Source organism: Gopherus evgoodei, chromosome 21 (genome assembly GCF_007399415.2).
Source record: "Gopherus evgoodei ecotype Sinaloan lineage chromosome 21, rGopEvg1_v1.p, whole genome shotgun sequence".
NCBI lineage: Eukaryota > Metazoa > Chordata > Testudines > Testudinidae > Gopherus > Gopherus evgoodei.
The window spans coordinates 8,446,213-8,470,373 of NC_044342.1; the positions used below are offsets into that span (position 1 = coordinate 8,446,213).

Consider the following 24,161-nt stretch of genomic DNA (forward strand, 5'->3'; position numbering starts at 1 on the left):
TTAACAATACAAATGCATGGGTGAACCTGACTCGTCTCCAGCTGGGCATTCATCTGGGTTCAGTGAGTACTTGGCATGAGCCGGCACCTGGTCTGCCAGTGTCACAGTTTGCATTCTGCATCATTTTTCTCTTTAGAGTGATAGGCCTGAGCTTTCACACTCCTCTTCTTCCCCTTGTTACCCCAAAACCAATGGGTGTAAACCTGAGACTCAATTCTCCCACAATGAACTCATTTCTGTAATTCTAATTCATTAACATTTAAGTTATTTCAATATAGTTCCTTCAGGATATGTATCAGAATTACAGAAACAGAACAAAACCAGTCTACATTCTCCTAACAAAGCCTAGATTCCTCTATGTGTTGTATGATACTCAGGGCTTGTCTACACTGTGGGGACTATAGCAGCATGTAAGGTGACATAGCTATGCTGGCATAACCCTATAGTGTGGACTCAGCTTACTGCAATGAAGAGGTTTTCCACCATTGTAGGAACAACACCTCCCCGAGTGATGATACCTACATTGATAGCAAGGTTCTTCCATTGACTTAGTGACTGCATCTCTCAAAGAGGTGAATTACCTGCATAGATGAGGAAAAAAATCCTTCCATTGATGTAGGAAGCATCTATACTATTGTGCTGCAGTATCATAGCTGTGCCACTGTAGGAGTTGTAGTGCGGATATACACTAAGTCCCTTGATGGGTTTGTCCTAGGTATCTCACCTACCTAAATACTTTTGAAAATGTGTCCCTAAATGGTGGTAAAGTGTATCATAGTCTAGCCCTTTATGATTATGGTTATTATTATTGCTGTTTTTCACTATGCTATGCCAGTGACAAGCAGCAAACCTCTCTAGGTGCTGTGATTACTCAGCCATCAACATGTGGAGACCAACATTCAGCTAAATTGCATTAATCCTCTCTAAGCCACTCATGAGCTATATAAAGAAAGGCACCAAAAAACCACCCTAGCTCCCAATCTTGCAACGCAGAAATATACCATCTTATACTGCTAAAATCTCCCTTGGACAGTGCAAGCTCATTAATTAGTTCACCTCTCTGACAAAGGGCAGTGGACATGCACCAGTCCATGTGAACCTGAGCTGAGATTCCCCAAGCACTTCAACCAAAACCACACTGTTTTAGATAAAATATAAAACAGATTTATTAACCACAGGAAGGTAGATTTTAAGTGATTATAAGTTGCAGGCATAGCGATCAAAGTTGGTTACCTAAGAAATTAAAAATAAAATTGCAGACTAAATTCTACAGACTAAGTAAGATCTGAATCAAGCAGTTTTTCATCCTAATAGATGATACAGGCATCTAGATGATTACATAAGCCGGATCCCCTTCCCAGCTGGGAACCAATCTTCCAAACGATCTTCCAGATGTTGAGATGGGGGAGGACAGAGGCCAAGTGATAATGTCACTGTCCCTCTTTTATACTTGTTCGAACTTCATGAATTCTAATGGAATGTTACTTGTATTGTTTTCACTTATCTGTTCCTATTATAATTACATTATGTATATTCCTATAACTAAATACCTCACTGAATGCAAACGAAGAAGAGTGCTAAATTCAAAGCAATTGGCCATTGTTTGGATACAGACACTCATCAGATTGTTGTTTGTTCAAGGAAGCTATAAGTACTGATTCAAAGAGAGATCCTTTATCTATGACTGTTTGGATTCTAACAGGGCAGAATAACTTAACGAGAAGAGGGAGATCCCCAGAGTTTCTCTAGGTAGCCCTGAAAAGACTTTTGGGAAACTGGCAGATCACTACATCTCTGCTATGATTTGGGTCTGACAAATGTTGACTCATCTGTTTATGTATTTTATCTGCTTTAACCTCCCAGTAGCTCTCCTTTCCTTTTCTTTGACTAATAAACTTGTGGTTAGTTTACTAGAGACCTGTCTGCCAGTGATGTCTTTGGTGTGATATCTGGAGGACCAGTTGACCTGGGGTAAGTAACTAGTACTTTGGGACTGGGAGCAACCTGATGTGGTGTGATTTTTTACTCTATGTGACCATTATCACTGATTCCAGTTTGTTTGGGTGGCGAGATAGGCTTGAGAGCCTAAGGACACTGTTTCTGACTCCATTGTAAGACCAATATGTTACTGAAATATCCGGTCTGCCTAGCTGAGAGCCAATTAACAGCCTGACAGGGATAAGGAAAAATGCTTTATTCTGTAGAAAAAGGAAAGCTTGTACCTTGGTACAAAAGACTCTGTCTTAAACAAATTTCACAAACCTTTTATACACATTCAGACAAAGACCCTTGCGTGTTAACACTTGATTGGTAAGTGTAAAATCTCATGTTCCCATTATCTAGGTAGTACTGACTGGTTTGGAGCAGGATTTTCCTGCTTTGAGGCAGAAGAAAAGTTTAGGATACTGTGTCTGTCAGCAGTACTCACCCCCCGCCACTGGCAGCTTGTAATCTATTAAGGGGGGTCAGCCAGCTTTCACAATCCCCCCTTTGGGCCTGGCAAGCCCAGATTGCCAGGCCCGTTATGTAATTTACGATCAAGCTGAAGAGACAGGTACTGAGTTGTCTTACGGACAACAGAACCTTTGGTTACAGCATTATACAGACATTTTGCACATTGTATTACTATCCAAACAATACATAGGAAGAACAGACAGAAAATAATCCATTTAACAATTGTACGGAAAAGGCCAGTAAACCATGACCCAAGGTCTAGGAGAAGGTCCTCAAAATTAAAGGTGTGATCAAGAGATACAGCATGGAAAACAACAGCAGCATTCTTAATAGCCTGTAAATCTTGTTCAATTAAGCCAGAGTGATTAACATAAAAGCAACATTTGTCCCCGATGCGAGCACAAGCCCCCCCAATTCAGCATTCATGGCATCTAGCACACTTCTATTTTGCATAGCTACTTCTTCTACTTCATCAATCTCTCGTTGCAACTTTTGAAAAACGTCTATTGATGCATTAGCTGCTTTTTCAAGCTTTGCAGAAATATTTATAACTGCTCTCTCTAGTTCAGCTACCCACAACCCACGAATGAACGCACGGACAAAGAAGTGAAATCCTGTCTGCCTAACAACTAAGGGATTCTCGGCACGCTTGGTTCTAGTCCTTATGGAGGGGGTAAAAAGCTTGTGAGAATAGCTTCCCAGGTTGAGGATCTGACTAGAATCTAACATGGTGTTAATTTGAACATCAGGCAATATCCGGGCCACACCATACCGACCCTGCCAGCCGGGAGGGAGAGCCTTGTGGTGCTATGGCCACAGATAAAATACAAGCCAGGGGTCTCTAAATAGAGGGTAAGGGTATTACCAGCGACTCAATGGCGTCGGGTCACTAATACATCCCACTGCTTGCGTGTTCCTACCATTCAGTATTGGCACCTCCAATGAGAGATATTTAAGCTTCCCAGGGCATGGGTTGCATTTAGGATGCCCCCACAATACATAACAGCAAACAAATTAGCTGTAAAACTTGCAAGCAATCCCATGGGCTGTGGGCATCCAGACATTTTTTCAAGGGATAGGTGAGGCAACACAATGCCAGAGTAAACATCCATATAAAATGTATGAGTACTATTCACTGGGCCCAGCGGGAGGAATGAGGGGATCCATTTCCCTTGATAAAGAATGCCTGTTGCCCTTACAGTAAAGGCCCCGTCTAGGAGGCAAGGGAGTTTCTGGGCATTCTCAGAAGTATTCAAAGGGGGAAAAGTCCCAGTCTCAATATACATAATGGTCTACCACATTCTCATCCGTTGTGGGGACTGGTATGGTCCGAAGGGGTGCCTGAATACTAACTGCTTCTTCCCTGTAGACAGCTCCCTGTCTCTTACTAGACAGACTAAGGACAGTGGTCAGAGAAGAAGTGTACCCACCACGTCTCTCCACTAGTTAGCTCACTGGCTTGAATTGTGGATTCCTCAATTTTTATTGGCGGGACCTGTCCTGATACATCTGCTGTCCCGGGCTTTGTAGAGGAGGATACCGAATCTGCCACAGTCAATGGTGCTATCGCCGAAGGTGGCTGCGGTCTGGGGCAATACATGAGGGAAATATCCTTCCAACAATCAGCTTCGTGAAAGGCAGAGGCTTTCGGGAATAGAGGGGCCTGAATGTGCACCTTCTCTAAGCGACGATGAGCCTCATCGTCCCACAAAAAACAATAATCCATTTGACCTGGCGCTTGATCCTCCAATATCCGGCGCAAAGGGTTTAAATGAGTTGGAATATCAAAGGAGCCAAACTTGGGCCATGCAGTTCCCAGGACTGGCCAATCCTTGGTGCAAAGTTGTAAAAAGCACTTCCTTGATATCCCTTTTTGACAACCGGGTAGGGGCCATTTACTTAACATATAATCCAAAGGACTATCCTTAGATGTTTTATCCAGAGACCCACCCATCTGTCTGCTGACACTCAAACAGGAAAGAGAATTACACAGAGAAGAGAAGAAATTACGGTCTAATCCAGGTTTTTCTACTTCTATTACACTGACTGCTACAGGGGATGGGACAGAAAGATCTCAGTTCGACGTCAGAGCTTCATTGCACGCAATGGCTTCCACCCTGAGGAATTACAAATGAGAGGCTCAGTTCCGCGCACACACCTAACGCCCAAATGTATACAGAACAGAAAAACAACAGTAACTGGTTAAACAGAACAGAACCAGATAGTGCACCAGAACCAGATAACCAGATAAGAGGCCCGCCTCTAACCAGAACCAGATAGTATTTCCTTATCCTATTAGGGCTCCCCTTATCAGAGCACGAACCCCAGGGGCCGCGGTGAAGTGAGGAAGAGGGGTTAAGCACCCCAGTGGTGCCACTCCTAGTTCGCCGCAGCCGTCCGGAGTCCAATGTCTGAGCTAGGAGAGTCCCGTCTGGAGTCACCAGAAACTGTTACTGAAATATCGGGTCTGCCTAGTTGAGAGCCAATTAACAGCCTGACAGGGATAAGGAAAAATGCTTTATTCTTCAGAAAAAAGAGAGCCTGTACCTTGGTACAAAAGACTCTGTCTTAAACAAATTTCACAAACCTTTTATACACATTCAGACAAAGACCCTTGCGTGTTAACACTTGATTGGTAAGTGTAAAATCTCATGCTCCCGTTATCTGGGTAGTACTGACTGGTTTGGAGCAGGATTTTCCTGCTTTGAGGCAGAAGAAAAGAAATAGTGCAAAAGTTCAGGCTACTGTGTCCGTCAGCAGTACACCCCCCCCCCCAACTGGCCGCTTGTAATCTATTCAGGGGGGTCAGCAAGCTTTCAGCTCTCATTTCTTTTGCTTTGACTAATAAACTTGTGGTTAGTTTACTAGAGACCTGGCTGCCAGTGATATTTTTGGTGTGATATCTGGAGGACCAGTTGACCTGGGGTAAGTAACTAGTACTTTGGGACTGGGAGCAACTTGATGTGGTGTGATTTTTTGCTCTACATGACCATTATCACTGATTCCAGTTTGTCTGGGTGGTGAGATAGGCTCAAGAGCCTAAGGACACTGTTTCTGACTCCATGATAAGGCCAATATATTGATCCAGGAGTTCACATTTGTTGCTGGCTTGGTGAAAAGTAGTTATAGAACATGCCACCAGCTTGGGGTATCTGACCTGTTTCTGACAGTCTGCCCTGGGATGGACAGTCACAGTGGTGAGCCACTGCAGACAGTGGGACTATCTACTATAATGTCTGTCCAGAGGAACAGTCTTTGATGGCCCCATTCTTTCATCTGAGGCTCACCAAAATGCAGAACCCTCTGAGCTGCATACTTGTTGCAGCCCTTCCTGCCCCAACCCATCCTGGAACACGACTGATAAAGAGTGAGGTGAATAAATGAATAAAGCCCAGCTGCACATGAGGAACAACTTCAAATGGCTTTATCCTTTGTGGGTCTTATCCTGGGCTGAGGAGTTCACCACTTACTTCCCATTCCCACACATATGATCCAATAAAAGATAGTATCTCACCCACCTGGTCTTTCTAATATGAACTCCTACCCATTTTCACTGCCCTTTTTTTGACCTGACCTGTTACTGCCATGTCCTATTTTGAGAAGTAGCAATGAAAACTACCATGTTAGTCAAGTTGAAGGTGAGCCATCAACTGATAATGGAGCCCATGGGTGCCTAAATCCCTTTGAAATTCCCAGTCTATACAGTTAAATTAAGTAGGAAAAGAAATCCATTTTCTGCACCAATAAATATACTAAGGTGACCAGCAACTGTCAGGCTTCTAGAGGACCAGGTAGGGCTGGGATTTTCACATGGGCCTATAAGAGTTAGGTACCCAGATCTAATTGGATTTCAGTACCTAACTCTCATGGCTATTGGAATATCCAGCCAGAGAGTGCTATTTCCAAAGCACTCAGGTGGTCTTTTCAAATGGACAAATGGTAGTTAGGCACCCAAATCCCATTGGCTGTCTATGGGCACTGGGCATCTAACTGCCGCTTTCCCCTTTGAAAACCTTCCCCTTAGCAATGCTCTAAGTCTCCTCTCCTTGAAATCAATGGGATTTCTGCCCTTAATTTCAAGAAGAGCAAAGACAGAAACATGATTAGTGATTTTGAAAATCCCATTCATAAAATCTTCTTAGGTGCTGCTGGAAGCAGAGCTTTGAGGAGGCTAAACAAGGAGGCTAAACAAGGAGAATTGTCTGGAATGAGACACACAGTCTGTTTGCCAAGGCCTCCATACAACTGCGTTGACTATCCATGTGACTAAAATAGGTACGTGCTTAAGCATCTTGCTGAAATGAGCCTTAAATTTTGAAGTCCTTGAGATTTAAGGATGAAATTTGCAAAGCCATATCAGGGATGTGGACTTATTAGAAATGAGTGGCAGGTTTGAAAATCTCAGTCTAGAATTCCACCTGTCCTGCAGGTGTCATTTTCCCTGGGGGGTGGAGAGGGAATAGCACGGAACACCCTTTAACCATTGTGACAGACCAAAACCAGTGGAGTACAGGAATCTGGTAGAATGCAAATATACTGATCCTATTGGCATCCGGGGGGGGGGGGCGGGCAAAGCCCGCCCACTTCTAAAGGGCCTCCCCCCAGCCTAAGGGGAGGACCCACAGGTCTGGGACATCAAGTAATTACAGGGGACAACTAATGAAAAAACAGGATCGGGAGTGAGGTCATAGGGCTAAACGAAGGGAACCCGATGGGGACACCGAGCAGAGAACCCCGGACAATGCCCACTACTCCTCGAAGGCATCAAGGGAGCCAGTGGATGCCGCCCAGAGGAACTCTGCCCAGATGCGTCAACAGACGAAGGAACGGATATAGGCCCTGGAGTCGCAGGAAATCCCGTCGGCCAACCTCCTCTCCCTGGTGTTGTAGATGGCCAGTTTGGCCAGGGCCAAAAGGAGGTTGAGAAGGAGATCCCGCGTCTTCGTGGGGCCACGGATGGGGAGCGTGTAGATAAAAAGGTGAGGGGAAAAGTGCAACCAAAAACGCAGGAAAATATTCAGGAGGAGCCGGAACAGAGGCTGCAACCTGGCACACTCCAGATAAACGTGCGCCAAGGTCTCCTTCTCACCACAGAAAGGGCAGGTGCTAGGGACAGATGTGAACCGCGCCAAGTACACGCCCGTGCTCACGGCTCCGTGAAGGAGCCTCCAACTGATATCCCCGGCGGGCCTCGGGACCAGGGCAGAGTACAAGCTGGCCCACCGGGGCTCCTCACCCTCGAGAGGCGGCAGGAGGTCCCGCCATTTGGTATCGGGGCGGGATGCGAGGGTGAGGTAGTGAAGGGTATGGAGCACGAGCGAGTACAGATGTTTCCGTGGCGCGGTCTGGAACAGAACCGGCTGCAGATCATGCAGCCGGCTGGCAGTGAAAGGGTGAGGGGGCCGATTGGGTCCACGGGGCAGAGCCTGATAAAAATGTCCATGGGGCCTGGGGTGGAGGGTGGGCGGGGCATGCCCTCTCACAGGACCCGGTCGAGGTAAGCCTGAGCAGCAGGCAGTAAAGCGGCCTTCACCTCCTGAAGTACGCGCTGGGGAGTACGAGGTCTGGAGAGCCCCATGCGCTGAGCGAGCGTCAGGGGATCCAGCCAGTCTCCCCGGTCGTAGTCCAGGAGGTCTCCGACCCTGGTGACTCCCGCCGAGACCAACCTCTGGCACACCGTGGGGGACTCCGTCACCTGCACACGAAGCTGGGAATTGTGTAGCAGGGGCTCCGCGAGGAGGTCAACCCCCACGGTGGCCACCATGGACCTGGCCGTTGAAAAGAGCTTCCAGGTCCGGAGGAGGTCTTGGTAGAAGACCGGCAGCCCGGAGAGGTCTCGTGGAAGACCTCTTGGATGGAGGTAAAAGAGCTGCCGGTTGTATCGGAGCCCTCAGAAGCGGCGTAGGAAGGCGTGGAGTGGGGGGTGGGCGGGGTGTGCCCTCTCGCAGGACCCGGTCGAGGTAAGCCCGAGCAGCGGGCAGTAAAGCGGCCTTCACCTCCTGAAGTACGCGCTGGGGAGTACGAGGTCTGGAGAGCCCCATGCGCTGAGCGAGCGTCAGGGGATCCAGCCAGTCTCCCCGGTCGTAGTCCAGGAGGTCTCCGACCCTGGTGACTCCCGCCGAGACCAACCTCTGGCACACCGTGGGGGACTCCGCCACCTGCACACGAAGCTGGGGATTGTGTAGCAGGGGCTCCGCGAGGAGGTCAACCCCCACGGTGGCCGCCATGGACCTGGCCGTTGAAAAGAGCTTCCAGGTCCGGAGGAGGTCTTGGTAGAAGACCGGCAGCCCGGAGAGGTCTCGCGGAAGACCTCTCGGATGGAGGTAAAAGAGCTGCCGGTCGTATCGGAGCCCTCGAAAGCGGCGGAGGAAGGCGTGCGCCAATACGCTCCACGCCGGACTACCCGCACCAAACAGGAGCCTCTGCAGGGCCTGGAGGCGGAAGACATGGACCTGAGCGCGTAAGCACTTCAGGCCCTGCCCCCCCTTCTCCAGGGGCAGGTGGAGGACCCCTGCAGAGACCCAGTGCGTCCCTGGCCAAAAGAACTCCAGAATAACAGTCCGGAGGTTGGCCAGGAAACCCGGGGCCGGGACCAGGGTGTTGAGTCGGTACCAGAGCATGGACAGGACCAGTTGATTAAGTACCAGTGCCCTCCCCCGAAGGGAGAGGCACGGGAGTAGTCCTGTCCATTTCCGGAGCCGCTCCGTCACCCTGCCCTGCAAATCCTGCCAGTTCTCCGGCGGAGACGGATGCGTGGCAGAAAGGTAAACGCCGAGATAGAGCAGCGGACCCGCGCTCCACCTGATGGCCTGAAGCGCAGGTGGGAGGGAGCTCGCCTGCCACCCATCCCCGGCCACCAGACCAGAGCTCTTGACCCAGTTGACCCGGGCGGAGGAGGCCGCCGAGTACACAGCCTGGCAAGCCTCCACCCGTGCCAAGTCGCCCGGGTCCTGGACCACGAGGAGCACATCGTCAGCGTATGCCGACAGGACCAGCTGCAGCCCCAGCTCCCGAAGCACCAACCCCGTCAACCTCTTGCGGAGGAGACAGAGGAAGGGCTCGATCGCCAGAGTGTACAGCTGGCCCGAGAGGGGGCACCCCTGCCGCACTCCCCGCCCGAAGCTGACCGGCTCGGTCAGGGTCCAGTTGAGCCTGACCAGACACTCCGCAGAAGCGTACAGCACCTAGAGAAAACCCACAAACTGGGGTCCGAAGCCGAACGCTCGCAGAGTGCCCAGGAGATACCCGTGATCCATCCGGTCGAACGCCTTCTCCTGATCCAGGGACAAGAGGGCGAACGACAGACCATCCCTACACCCCAATTCCAGAAGGTCCCGGACCAGATACAAGTTATCAAAGATGGTGCGGCCCGGGACGGTGTAGGTCTGGTCTGGATGGACCACGTCCGCCAGCACGGACCCTAGCCGCATCGAGATGGCCTTCGCAACAATTTTGTAGTCCGTGCTGAGGAGCGAGACGGGACGCCAATTCCGTAAGTCGCGGAGGTCCCCCCTCTTCGGCAATAAGGCCAGCACGGCTCGCCTGCACGAGAGAGGGAGGACCCCGCTCTGCAAAGCCTCGGCCCAGACGGTGACCAAGTCTGGGCCGAGGACGTCCCAGAACACGCGGTAGAACTCCACGGTCAGCCCGTCCAAGCCCGGAGATTTATTGGTGGGCATGTGACGGAGGGCCTCCGAGAACTCGGCCAGAGTGAGAGGCAGCTCTAGCCGGTCCCGGTCACCCGTGCTGACCGTCAGGAGCCCGTCCCAGAGCACTCTGCAAGCGTTAGGATCGGTCGGATCCGGGGAGAAAAGAGTGGCGTAGAAGGCCCTGGCCCTCTGGCACATCTCCGCCGGATCCGTGAGGGGGGTGCCGTCCTCCGCCAGGAGGCAGGTGACGTGCTTCTTGGCCCCCCTCCTTTTCTCCAGGGCGTAGAAGAAGCGGGAGCCGCGATCCATCTCCCGAAAGAGGTGGATGCGGGATCGAACAAAAGCACCCCGGGCCCGATGGTCTTCGAGGGCCCGGAGCTCCGCCCGCTTCTCCCGGCACGCTCTGCAGAGGAATGGATCCTTGGGGCTGGCGGCCAGACGCCTCTCTAGCTCCAAGACCTCCCGCTCCAACTGTCCTATCGCCGCATCCCTCCATCGGCTGGCACCCCGAGTGTAGTCACGGCAGAAGAGCCGGGTGCGCACCTTCTTCACATCCCACCACCGCCGCGCCGAGGAAAAGGCGCGCCTCTGCCCTCGCCAGGCCAGCCAGAACTCCCGGAAGGACGCCACAAAGCCCGCATCCTCCAGCAAACTATTATTAAAGTGCCAATAGGCCAGCCCCGGCCTCTCTACCCAGAGAGAGGCCGTCACGGTGGCAAGGTGGTGATCCGAAAAGGGGGCCGGCCGAACGCTGGAGGAGTGGGCCCGTGAAAGGTGGAAACATGACAGGTAAATACGGTCCAGTTGGGAGTGGCGCGACCGATGGGCCTCCACCCAGACGAAGGTGAATGTCGAGACGTCGTCCGGGTGGTGGTCGCGCCAGAAGTCCACCAGGGAGTGGCGTTCGACGATCTCCCGGAGGACGTCTGTGGCGGCTGGGCACTGCTAGGTCCCCAAGCTGTCCCACTCCTCGAGGGTGGTGTTAAAGTCTTCTCCCAGGACCAGGCACTCACGAGGATCCAGGGAGCCAAGGAAGGCAGATGCCTGCTGATAAAAACATAGCCTCTCCAGACCCGATGTTGGGGCGTAAACATTGACGAGATTTACCACAAGCCCCTCCATGTGGATCTGGAGCCTGGAGGTGCAGCAGGCGACCCGTCACAGCCTAGGCGACCCCCAGCACCTCGGGCCGTAGGTCGGGGGAGAACAGGGTCGCCACTCCAGCCGCGCAGACAGAGAAGTGGCTAAAGTAAGCCCCGTCCCCCCACTCCAGCCGCCAGCTAGCTTCCGCGGCAGGATCCGTATGGGTCTCCTGCAGGAAAACCACAGAGTACCCCCCCTCCCGGAGGAAGGAGAGCACCTGGCTCCTGCGGAGACCCATCCTACAGCCCCGGGTGTTTAAGGTGGCAAGGACGACTGGCACCATGAGGAGGGCTGGGGGGGATCCTCGCCGGCAGACATGCCCACGGCCTTCGGCAGGCCGCGCAGCAATCCGTGACCTACCCCGAAGGTGAGTAAAGAGTCACGGAAGACACGGACCCGCCGGTAGGCAGCGGCGGCCTGCTTCCCGGTCCTCTTACCTTCCCCCAGAAGGGCCCTTGCGGCCCGGAGGACCTGATGGAAATCCCCCCACCGCTGGAGCGCAAGATGGACTTTGTTCCGGGAGCCACGGACGTCCTCGAGGAACTCCCGCAGCACCTCCCTCAGCGCAGGGGGGGTGGGGTCACTGATCAATGACTATCCCCCAGTGGGGCCCCCGTCACAGCCCCGTGGCCCACCGAGGTGGGTAGGCAGGGGGCAGACCCTCAACGTGGCAGCAGATGGGCCAACGCCACGTGACCCGCCCTGCTCCCAGATTCAAGAAGGGGCGGTGGAAGGAGAACAGCAGCCCCTGGGGGGTCAGGACAGGAAGAAACTAGTGAACCCACTCCCTGGGAGGTATTCCCAGGGGCGTCACTGGCATCACAGGAGGTGGGGTGAACAAGGACAGAGCCAACAGGAGTAGGGCAGGGATCAGGGAGAGAATCCGGGAAGGAGGTAGAGGCAGGATCCGGAGCCCTCATAGGTGAGACGCCGGAAGGTCTGCACACAGTCTCCAGCAGCAGACGGTCCTCTTTTCCTTCCTCTCTTCCTCCGGGCACCAACAGCTCCCCAGCAACAGCCACAGCAGCCCCAGCAGCTCCAGGTGGTGGTGGTCTGGTGTCCAGGCAGGAGGGACCCCACTCAGAGGGTGGTGTCCTCAGCAGCAAGAGCTGTGGTCCCTCACTCTCCTCCTCTCTGGGAAGCAGGCCAGCAGCCCCCCACCTCCAGGGGCTGTAGGTGGAGTAACAGCAGTAACTGAGGTGGGGGGGAACCACTAGCCAGGCAGCAAACAGACAGCAGAGAGAGGGGCTGGTGGTTGTGTCTAGCCCAGCCAGGGGAACAGCAAGAGCAGAAACAACAGCAGAAACAGCAGCAGTGAGGGCCCAGTCCTATTGGAATCTGGGAAGTGGGCAGGGGACCCCTAACGATGCCGGGTTCAGCCACTGTGGCACGTGCGGCAGCCTCGGCACCCAGAGAGAGATGGTGGTCAATGGGGTCCCCGCTGAGGAAGGAGGGCAGGTCCTCCACACCCAAGAGGGACACCCCCTGGGAAGCGGGTCTCGGCAGCGGGGCACTGGCCGTCGCCCCAAGGGGCTCGGCAGCTGCCAACAGAGTGCCACCCACAGCCGAGTCGAGGGAAGATTCCAGGGGACCCTCAGAGGTGGAAGCAGAAACAGCGGGTAGGGGAAGGGAACCCAGGGACAGGGGGGATGTAGTGAGGTCGCCCAGATCGAGGCCCGCCGGCAGAGGGTCGTCCTCCCCCTGCGTGACCGGGGTCAAACCCAGGGCCTCGATTTCTGCGTAGATGGGAGAGAGATCACAGTCCACCACCCCAGGGCCCTCCCCGCCAGCACCCGAGGCGATACCCACCGCGGCACTCTCAGAGGCGCCAAGTGGGAAGGGGGCGAGAGAGGCTCCCTCGGGGGCATCCACGGGAAGGGACCCCGGAGGAGGGGCGGTGTCACCCTCCGTTGCTGCCACGGCATCCCCAGCCGGCACCACAAACTGGGAGTCATCAGGGGACAAGGCAGAAGACTTGACATCGGCGCCCCCCTTCCTGCTCTTCCGAGGGGCCTCCGAATCCGAAGTATGTAAAGAAACTCGAGCCTTCCGCTTGCCCCGCTTCCCCTGCACTAAGGACCAGCCCTCCATGGCATCATCCGGGGGCTGGCTAACAGGGGTCGGCTCGGGGGGCAAGGGCAATGGCTCAGGGACTCGAGGAGGCAGCGGTGGGACAGAAGAAACCGGGGAGGACTCCCCCTGGGACGAGCCCTCTCCCACGGCCGGCGGTAGCCCCGCCACACCCTCCTCCACAGAGGTGGACCGAGAAGGAGGAGGAGGGGCAGCTTCGGGTGCCGGGCAGCTAGGGGGACCGGCGATGACAGGGCCGGCGCCTTGCCGGGGCTCGGGGGTCCCGGACGCTCCTCCATGCTGGGCCAAGGGACAGTCCCTCCGGACGTGCCCCATCGCCCGGCAGAGGTAGCACCGAGCCTCCCCCGTTGAATAATGCACCCGGTAGTGGGCTCCCTGGTAAGGGACCAGAAAGGACCCCTCGAGCGCCTCTCCGCCACGCGCCGCCGGCGGCAGTTGAAGCTGCACTTGCCGGCGGAACGAGAGAACATGACGGAGGGCGGGGTCCTTGCAGCCCAAGGGGAGAGGGCTGATGACAGAGACGGGACGTCCCAGGGCAGAAAGGGCGGGCAGCAGGGCGGCATTGGGCAGGAAGGGAGGGACGGAGGTCAAGATCAAGCGGACCCCCAGGTCTTCTAACGGCTCCAGGGGGACGAACACGCCCCCCACCGCCAGGCCCGTCTCTACCGCTTCCTGGGCGGCGGCCTCCGATGCCAGGAAGAAGACCACCTTCCCGTACATTTTGGAGGCTGCCACGATGGCCGTGGGCCCCACCACCCTCGCCAACGCCCGCACGTAGGTCTCCACATGGGGCGAGGCGGGCACCAGGAGGCAACGGACGCCGTGCTTCCTGGTCAAAGTGGGAAAGGGGCCCCGGCCGCTGTAGATGTTGGTGGAAGCAGCGGTCGGAGGAGCAGCAGCAGGCGGGGGGGCTGCCGCCACCTGGGCGTATGCCCTGGGGGCCGAGGGAGGGACATCTGCAGAGCTGGTGGAGGGAATAGCGGGGAGGGATGCCGCAGCCGGTAGCGGGGCTGCGGCAGCGGGGGCAGTCTCCGCCATGGAGGGCCTGGCCTTTCTAGCGGGGCCCTTACCCTTCTTCCCACCCCGACCCTTCCCACCGGCTGGGGGGGCTCCCCCCGAATCAGAAGGGGCGAGAGAAGTGGCAGCAACGGAGGTCTCCCCAGTACTCGCCGCTGCCGGTGCCCCAGCAGGGGCGGTGGTAGGTGGATCGGCAGCGGCGGTCTAGGTAGAGGCTTGGGCAGTGGACACGGGGGCAGGTGGAGGAGGGGTAGTGGGAGCATCGCGAGGGGTCTCCCCCGCCGCATCCCCCGCCATAACGAGAGCAGGAAGGGGGACAAACAGCGAGGGGAGGGGAAGGAGATGAGGCGGCCACCCTTCCCCGCTAGGCTGCAGGCAGGGGAGGAGGGCGCCAGAAGGGGAAGGCTAAAGGGGCGTAGGGAGCCACCAAGGACTAAGGGTGGGATTGTTGCAGGGCACCAACGCAGAGGGGGGTTCCGGCTCCTCCAGTTGCACTAGGGGAGCGGGGGGGCAACGGCAGAGGGGGGAGTGCAGTGAACAAGGGGAAACCAAATGGGGAAGGGCACAAGCACCTGAGAGGGGGCGTGGGCGCATGGGGGGAACCGATCAGGGCTGGGGGAGCACAGGGTGGGGGGAAAGGGCGAGCTGAGATTGGGGTAGAGGGACCACGGGGACAGCTACAGGGCCGGGGCGGAACTATCAGGCAGCAGAGGGAAATAGGTGGGGTGGACAAATGTGGCAAAGGGGAGGGGGTCAGTCCAGTATGAGGGGGGAGGTGATGCACCCACAGGCACTTGTGCCAAAAAGTCAATGGTTGGCTGCTGCTGCTGCAGGCCCAAATGGTGGAAGTGGGCGTGGTGAGCCAGGCGAGCAGCTCAGTCCCAGAGGCAGGAGTCCAAAGCAGAAAGAAAACAGCCAGCGGGGGTGGTGGAGGGGGCAACGATGGTGGTGGGGGCGAAGGGGGACACAGGTGGACTGGGGGCAGGCTCCACGCCACACCCCCGGTGCCCCAGCAACAGCCACAGTAGGCCCAGCAGCTCCAGGTGGTGGTGGTCTGGCGTCCAGGCAGGAGGGACCCCGCTCAGAGGGTGGTGGGTCTCAGCAACAAGAGCTGGGGTCCCTTACTCCCCTCTTCTCTGGGAAGCAGGCCAGCAGCCCCCCCCCCCAGGGGCTGTAGGTGGAATAACAGCAGTAACTGAGGTGGTGGGGGGAACCACCAGCCAGCCAGCAAACAGACAGCAGAGAGAGGAGTAGGTGGTGGTGTCTAGCCCAGCCAGGGAAGCAGCAGGAGCGGGAACAGCAGCAGAAACAGCAGCAGCGAGGGCCCAGCGCCCAGCAGGAACAGCAGCAGCAGCAGCCCTCTCCCCCCTTCCTCCACAGCAGAGTGGCAGAAGAGAGATTTCTGGCCCCAGGAGAAGCAGGCTTCTGTTCTCTGAGTGACCAGAGCAGGGGCTGCAGTAGAGTAATCAGGAACCTGCTAGAACCAATTAAGGCAGACAGGCTGATTAGAATACCTGCAGACAATCAAGGCACCTGGGTTTAAAAAGGAGCTCACTCCAGTCAGGTGAGGGGGAGCCAGAGGAGAAGAAGTGTGTGTGTGTGTGTGTGTGTGTGTGTGTGTGTGTGTGTGTGTGTGTGTGTGTGTGTGTGTGTGTGTGTGTGTGTGTGGAGCTGGGAGCAAGAGGCACCAGGAGCTGAGAGCGAGAGCCTGTGCTGCTGGAGGACTAAGGAGTACAAATGTTATCAGACACCAGGAGGAAGGTCCTGTGGTGAGGACTGTCTGTTACAGCTATCCACCTATGCCAGTTTGTTTCTTACAGCTGTCCCCATACTCCATTTTGTTTTTGTTCCCCTCCTGTGGATGCTCTTCCCTGGCTGTTAAGTTGTTTACCAGGACCACTGCCCTTCTCAAACGGATGGCCACTTGTGCTGCGTGCTAAGTGGGACTACTGCCCTGTTCAAAGGGTTGGTCCTGTTGTCACGTTGTTAAACCTGGGCTTTGTGTAGGGTAGGCAATGTCCAGAGCTGCAAGACCTAATGTGTGTTTAAGATCCTGGGCATGAGTCATAGGCCTCATGTGCTTTTGAGGCCTGAGGTGTGAACTCACACCTATTGTTCAGGACTCTGCCCAGGCACGTCTCTGTTCTCACCTGCAGTTTTTCCCTGTGTCTCCTCCCCTGTGACAGAGGGAGCCTATCAGGATTACTGGTGGGAAACTGCCTGAGTCTGCCTTTAAAAACAGGCATTTTTAAAACAAACATCGGAAAGGTTCCTGCATTGCTGCCTGGTCTGATCAGCCAGGGGTTCTGGGGGGTCCTTTCTCTGCTCTTGTTTTATTTTTGAGTGTACCCCTGTTTTTTAACCCCCCCACAAAGAACGAATTGCTGCCTGAGAGATCTCCTGATTATCGAGACTGTACCGAGCCCTCCTTGCTTCTTCTGATGTTGTTGTTGCTTCCGCCTTTGCTGCTACCTTGGGGACTGATAAGAATCCCTCTGTGAAACTTTCTATACTTTTATTTTATTATTTTAGCTGCTGGCTCTGTTTCCCCAGCACACAGACTCAAGCTAAACCTTGGTCTGTGTGTTAAAACCTCTCTTAAACTCCACGGCGCTTTGCCACTAAAAATAAGTTTGTGCCGCTGTTAAGCTCTGCTCCTGTGGGCTTTGCTTTGGGGCTCACTGCTTTCATCCATATCCACTGCTGCAGCCACCATCCCTTGGCTTCCTTAGGGACTGCCTTGGGAGCTGTATCCTGGGCACATACTACTCTGCCCTCTATGACTTCCCCATAGCATAAGGTGCACCATAGGTTTTGCTTTTTAGTTTAATAAGTCATAGTTTGCTAAGACTGTAGCACTTGTAAGTTTCACCTGCCTTGCTATAGTTGCTGTTTTGTTGCTCCGTATAGATGCTTGTTATAGTTTGCTTAGAATTGTGATATTTGTTGTTTTGCCTAGTCGTTGGTTAAGATAGATTTTAAAAAAAGCCATTGCCAGGTCATATTCTGTACCTGTTTTGTTACTTTGTATAAGCTGCTTGTCATTTTATATAAATTTGATTAAGTTAGACGATAGATAAGGTTTTTGCTGTTTGAATTCGTCTTCCCGCTGTCCCTATCTCTCCCTGAACTTTCCCATGTCTGTTTTTCCCCCGCTCCAAATCTCCCCCTCTATGTACTTCCCCGTGTCTCCCTGTTGTAACCCCTTGCTGCTTCTCCCCCTGTGTAACTTCCCAAACCCTTTGCTGCTTCTCTCCTTTTTTTTGGGGTGTCCCTCCAGCCCTTCCTTACACCTCTCTGCTGCCTCTCCCTGTATCCCCTGTGTTCGTGCTCTCGCTTCTCCGCTGCTCCTCCCCTACCGAAGATCGCCATCACACTGCTCCGTTTGCCTTCACCCCGCTGCTCCGCAACTTCCCTGAAGTGCTCTCCGCTGCTGCAACCTGTTTCTTCCCTCAGCCATCTCCCCCATTCTCCACGTGCCTTCCCATCGCTTGCACGTTCAGCGCCCTCCCCTCTTGCTGCTCCCAAACTCCCCTTAAGTGCACTCCAGCTGCTCTTGTCTCCTGTACATCCAGCCCGCAGGCTCCTGAAGACTGCTCTGGGCTTCACCCCGCAGGGCTTCAGAGTCTCTCGCTGCTTGCAGCTGCACTCTCCTCTCATCAGTTGCCACTGATCATTCACTCCCCTCTCCACTCCTGTTTCTTGACTCAGCCTTTAGGTACACTCTTGCAGATTATCTGCTATTACAATCTCACAAATTAAGTCATTTTCTTCTATGCTGTTACACTGCATAATTTCACTTATCACCCATATTGTATCATTGCACTGTGATTCACATCTTACTTGTGGTTATAACACCCCATTGGTCGCCTCTTCTTTTCTGATATACTTTGTATTTGCATTGATGCCACTGTGTTACATTGTATATATATATAGCTATTAACCACTTAATACATTCTATCTGAGATTGTTGACCATTTCATATAGAAGCTACAATTTTACTTTGCATTTCTTTTTGGTACATTTTGCATTCCACACTGTATCTAGAGTTGTTCCTATATAAAGTTGAGTTGCTTATTGACTGTACTGTATCCCATTGTGCTGAACCCCACTTACTGCACCCCACTGTTAGAACTCCCTACACTGTTCAATAAGAAGAACCCCCCCCATCATTGTCTATTGTAAACACCCTATGCATCCCATCCCATCGTATTTCATTGTTAAATTCCCACTACTTCCTTTTTCCTTTAATAAAGACATTAATTGGAACCCCACCTGTGTGGTAATTGCTCTCCAAGATCCCATATACCTGCGGGCAGGGACAAGGATAAAGAAGATGTTTGGAGGAGGCCATGAGGAAGTAGCCCAGGGAGTTGTAGCTGTCATGCAGCTGCTACAGGAGGCACTATAGACAGCTGCAATTCACAAGGCCCTGGGCTGGAACCCGGAGTAAAGGGCAGGCCTGGGTTCCCCCTAAACCTCGCAGCTCCTGATCAGACACAAGAGGAGTTGACCCAGACCGTGGGGAAGATCACTGAGGTGAACAAATCTACCAAAAAGCGCAAGACCCACCAAGGTAGAGGAGGAACTTTGTCACACCATGTAAAAATATATTCACCTGGAAAGTGGCAGATCCCTGGGCAAAACACTTCACCTCCTCAGGGGAAGCAGAGACATTAGCTGCGAGTGTCCCTACATCTCAAGTGAGGCTCTAACCATTGGGCTAAATGTTGTAAGGCAGGCCTCCTTCTTCTACCCCTTCAGCCCCAGCCTTCTTCACATGGCATTAGATAGATACCAAAGCTACTCTTGCAAGAAATGGTTTAGGCATCTAAGCTGCCTGACACCAGAAGAAGGGTCTCATTCATGGATCACAAGCAGAGATAAGTACCTCTCTGCAACCTGGGCTTATATATCAAACTCTATGAGAAGTGGATGGGGCTTAGAACACACTCCTCCCCCTTGGTGCTAGCTTAGGCAGGGAGCCACCTAGTGTGCTGGCTTTCGGGGTTCCCATTCCATGCTTCCTCTCTATCTCCATTTACTGCACAGTGATCCTAGGCAACTGACTCAGGCTTTGTGGAATCCAAAGATTTTGAAGGTAAAAAAAAAGTTACGTGTGCAGTGCTGACAGTTCTTAATCACTTTGTGGATCTGGGTCTCATTGTAGAGGATCAGAGCAAAAATGAAACACAGTATCTAAGCTGTTCCCCACCATAGTGGAATTCCAGGTCATCTAGGACAGGGCCATGGTTTTCATGGCAACTGCGACACAAAAAGTCTACATAGAAGTGTTATCCAGGCATGGACAATTGACATCTGTTTAGATCATGAAATCAGTTGTTGCAGAGCTGGGAATAAAACCCACAAATCTTGATTCCCAATCTCATGTTCATACCATTCGAACAAACTCTCTTTCCAGAGACTGCAACGACCCCAGAAATTAAGCTCTCGTTGAGCTTGATTTGGGAGAAGATTAAGTGTACATGCTAATGTTAAGTGCACTGGTATATTAAACAAAAGCCTGCACTTCTTTTATATCTGCATTTGAAATTATGATCGTCTTAAATTCAAAAGCATTTAACCCAATAGAAGTCTCTTCCAAAGTAAAGGCTGCTCTGATGAAAACAAAGCAAAATCACTGTCAGTAATGAACATGGGCCTTATCCATTGTCTTTTAAAGTCAATGTTAGAACTCCAATTGATTTTAGTTCCTATTTGATTGGTTTGGTATGAACACAATTTTCAGTCAATAACACACGTCCGTGATCAGCCAGCATCTCCTGGTTCTTTATTAAACATTCAACTTAAAAAGGTTTTACATTACATGAGAAACAGAAAAATATATTTCCCCAGTATTTTCCAGTATTTTCACCTCCTTATTTTTTAGACTGTAGATGATGGGGTTTAATATGGGGGTTAAGATGCTGTATTGGATGGTGAACAGTCTGTCCATAACCATTGAAGAGGCTGAGCTGGGTCTCATGTTGTGATTTTTTTTTTATGCTATGGGACTGGTTTGTTTCACTACCAGGTAGGAGCTGCAGAAGGAGAAGGCTTTATGCCTGCCCTCTGAGGATGGTGGAGATGATGTGTATAGTGAAGGAGAATTAGATGAGCCCTATGACCACAGCAGAAGTGAAAACCACCACTTGACTGGTAAATGTCTCAGTACAAAACAGATCTAATATGGAAGTACTTACTAAGATAAATAATCTGAGTGACACAAGAAATAGAAAATACGTGCTACTGCATCAAATTGTACCTTATAAATATCGTTTAAAGTGTTAGCATTCTGCTTTACCTGCTGAAGCTGCACAGGTTTTGGCATCGTAGTGATCCTTAAATTCTTTCCATATTCAGAATCACTTCTTGAGATTCACATCTTCTGGACACTTTCACTGCCATGGTGTTGAATTCTGTTCCCAATATTTTCCTGTGACATCTCAAGATGTCAGTTCCGGGAAGGAAAAGTTATTTTGCAAGGTAAATAATGTAACCATATGGCTCTTAAAAATGAATGATGCTCAAAGAAATGGTGATAGGTGATTTAATAAAAAACCTAGACAAAGAGCTTTTTGCCAATTGTGTCCTAAGTTTTATTGTTGATCTTGGAGAAATCAAGTATCAGAGGGGTGGTCGTGTTACTCTGGATCTGTAAAGCAGCAAAGAGTCTCGTGGCACCTTATAGACTAAGAGACGTATTGAAGCATGGGCTTTCATGCATCCGACAAAGTGGGTATTCACACATGAAAGCTCATGCACCAGTAAGTCTCTTAGTCTATAAGGTGCCGCAGGACTTTGCTGTTCTTCCCATATTAGTTCTTGAAAAGTTACTGTTGATAATTTCAGCCTGAGCCCAAACATCTACGCTGCAATGTATAGCCATAGCCATGCCACACGTCTTTTTTCTCAGTGTAGACGTAACCTCTGTTTTGTATTTGGAAAGAAGTGTGTTCACATTTCCTGCAGATGATGAAACACTTTTAGGTTCAATTTCTCAGCCAGTCTGTTGAGGAGAAGAGATTTAAACATGGGTTCCATACATATCAGGTGACTGCCTTAGCTGGTGGACATGGTAATATTCTCATGTCGGTCTCTCTTCTATTTAAGTTGATCCACTTTAATTAAATAATTGAATAATTAATTGTGCCAGAAAAAGTATGCAAATGACTATGTGGTCCAGTTGTTAGGGCACTCACCTTAGAGGGAGAGATCCCTATGCAAATCCTTTCTCTTCATCAGGCAGAAAGGGGACTTGAAATAGGGTTTCCCACTTCCCATCTCAGGGTTCTAATCACTGTCTTAAAGGTTATAAGGAAAGCAACCATTTTGTGTGGTGCTAAGCTGGCCCTAATTCATTCTTCCAAGAAATTATTCTCCTAAGCTGGCCCTAATTCATTCTTCCAAGAAATTATTCTCCTAAACTGTCTGACACCAAGAAAGGGAGGCCTTGGTTGTGCATTGGAGTCACAGAGACTTAAGCACAGACTTAAGCACCAGACTCTGTGAGAGAGATGGAACTTAAGACATGGCTCCTTGCCTAGCTTACTGGCTTATGTGGATCGTGTTCTCAGGCTCCTATCTCTCTACATGCATGGCATAGGCATCCTAGATGCTTAAATCAAGTTTTCTGGATTCCATTCTTGTTCCAGTTATTTTCTAGGTGCCTAAAAGTAAGATGCTGAAACACCTAATTCTCTTTTTGACTATGAATCTATGAACCATTTTGAGCAGTTACTAGCAACCCCTCTCAGACACTGAACACTGAATGTTCCCAGTAGGCTGTTGGCCAAGAATTATTTTCAGAAAATATTCACAACTATTTTTCAATTGTGAAAAATATTTTATTTTAAAACTTAGTGATATTTGAAAAAATGAATATTTTAATTGAAATATGGATTAAATATTAACTCAACAAAGTTTGCTGTCCATTCATGACCACAATGCCTCAGAGAAGATGGATTTGGTTCAATAGTTCCCAAAGTCTATTATGACTCCAAGTTGCAGCGGTTAAAGCAGAGCATAATCATTTATGGACTGAATTCAATGTGCCAATAAGTTACATAAGCTCAGAACATTTTATCACTCAGTTTCTATGTCTTTGCTTCAAAACTAAAAGTAGTAATATTTACATTCCTTGCATTTCCCCAATAATTGCTCAACAGCTGTTTTCCCCTCTTTAGTTTTCAGGCTGTAGATGATGGGTTTAACATGGTCATTAACAACTTGTACTGGAGGGAGAACCTTCTATCCAGAATCCCCTTCTGAACTGGGTCTCAGACAACTGAAGAATCTAGTACCGTAGAATAAGGAAGCCAGAGTAGGGCAGGAGGTATAAGTGGAGAAGGTTTTGTGCCTATCAACTGAAGAGTGTATTCTAGGATAGCCGAGATGATGTCCGTGTAAGTGACTAGGGTGAGGAAGAATGAAACTGCAGACTTCTTTGCTCATAATCTTAATTTAATGCATTGGCTGATACATGGTAGTGTATTGGTCATAAGATCTCATGGAAAGAATATGAATTTCACCACAACCAGCCAGGATCTGGACAAAGCAGCCCTTCACAGAAATGGTTTTCACCTGGACTAGGAAATTCTCTAGCATTTTAAGGAATTTGACAAAGTAATAAATATCGAAGAAAGATAAATTGAAGAGGAAAATGTATATAAAGGTATGAAACTGAGGATCAGCCTCTGTCACCCAGATGATACCACATTCAACATGAGGATTATCAGATAAATAAATTAAAACACCGTCAAGAAAAAAGTTTCAATCAGTGAATCTTTAGGAGCTCCCAAGTGAATAAAATAGGAGGCAGTGGTTTGATTTTCTTTTGACATTTATTTAGCAAATCTATGACTTATAAGGAGAGATGACAACAAATGTAATAAACATGAATGGAAATGTTATGACACTTTGATCAGAGCAGAAGGATAAATGCAAAGTAGTCTCTATTCCATAGCCATAAAAATAGCATTTTCTAAGGACACATCTGATTTTAAAAGTTAGTTTGGACTGATTGTGCAGCTAACAAAATTACAAAATGTGGAACAACTTAGACTTCACATTTTTATATACCACCGACTACTTCCAAAGAGAGAGATTTTGTCTATGGTGTTAGCATCTAAACACTACACAGATACATTAGGTCTGGTGCATAGATGATATTATTGGAGATGCTTCCCAGGCTTAGGGCTTTTCTACACTACTGTTGGGATCGACGCTGCAGTGATTGATCCACCAGGGGTTGATTTAGCAGGTCTAGTGAGGACCCATTAAATCGACCGCTGATTGCTCAGACAGTGACTCTGGTACTCCACTAGATTGAGAAGAGGAAGAGCATGCTCTCCTCTGAACACAGCATAGTGTGAACACCGCGGTAAGTAGATCTCAGCTATGTTGGTTTGAGTTACACTTTTCACTTAACTCAAATTGTGTATCTTAGATCGACTTTCTCCTGTAGGGTAGACAAGGTCTCAGAGAAGTTCAGCCAGGTGCTAGAAGACTCCTCATTCCCAAACATCAGATCACCAGAGTGAGTCAGAGAAGAATCAGGCCCATTGACTGCAAAAGAGGTACTTCTGATTTACCTATAGCTAAGCAGAGAACCAAACTTGCTGGCTTTAGAAAAAAAAATATTCCTGGTTTACACTAGTGTAAGTGAGAGATGAATCAGACCTATTGATTCCCATAGGGTTACTCCTGATTTAGCCTGGTATAAGTGAATATAGTACCAAACTGGATTTAAAAAAATCACCATTTGATCCAAGTGTCTCATGTTCTTTCACTAATGTCATGCTCTGG

The 24,161-nt window shown here is 50.9% G+C and overlaps 1 long non-coding RNA gene across 1 annotated transcript; it reads left to right on the forward strand.

The window, feature by feature from the left end:
* Positions 1 to 1,373: 1,373 nt before the first annotated feature.
* Positions 1,374 to 23,860, forward strand: LOC115638318. Its single transcript, XR_003997421.1, has 3 exons — positions 1,374 to 1,452; positions 21,028 to 21,031; positions 23,848 to 23,860. It is a non-coding gene; the product is annotated as an uncharacterized LOC115638318 (long non-coding RNA).
* The last annotated feature ends 301 nt before the right edge of the window (positions 23,861 to 24,161 follow it).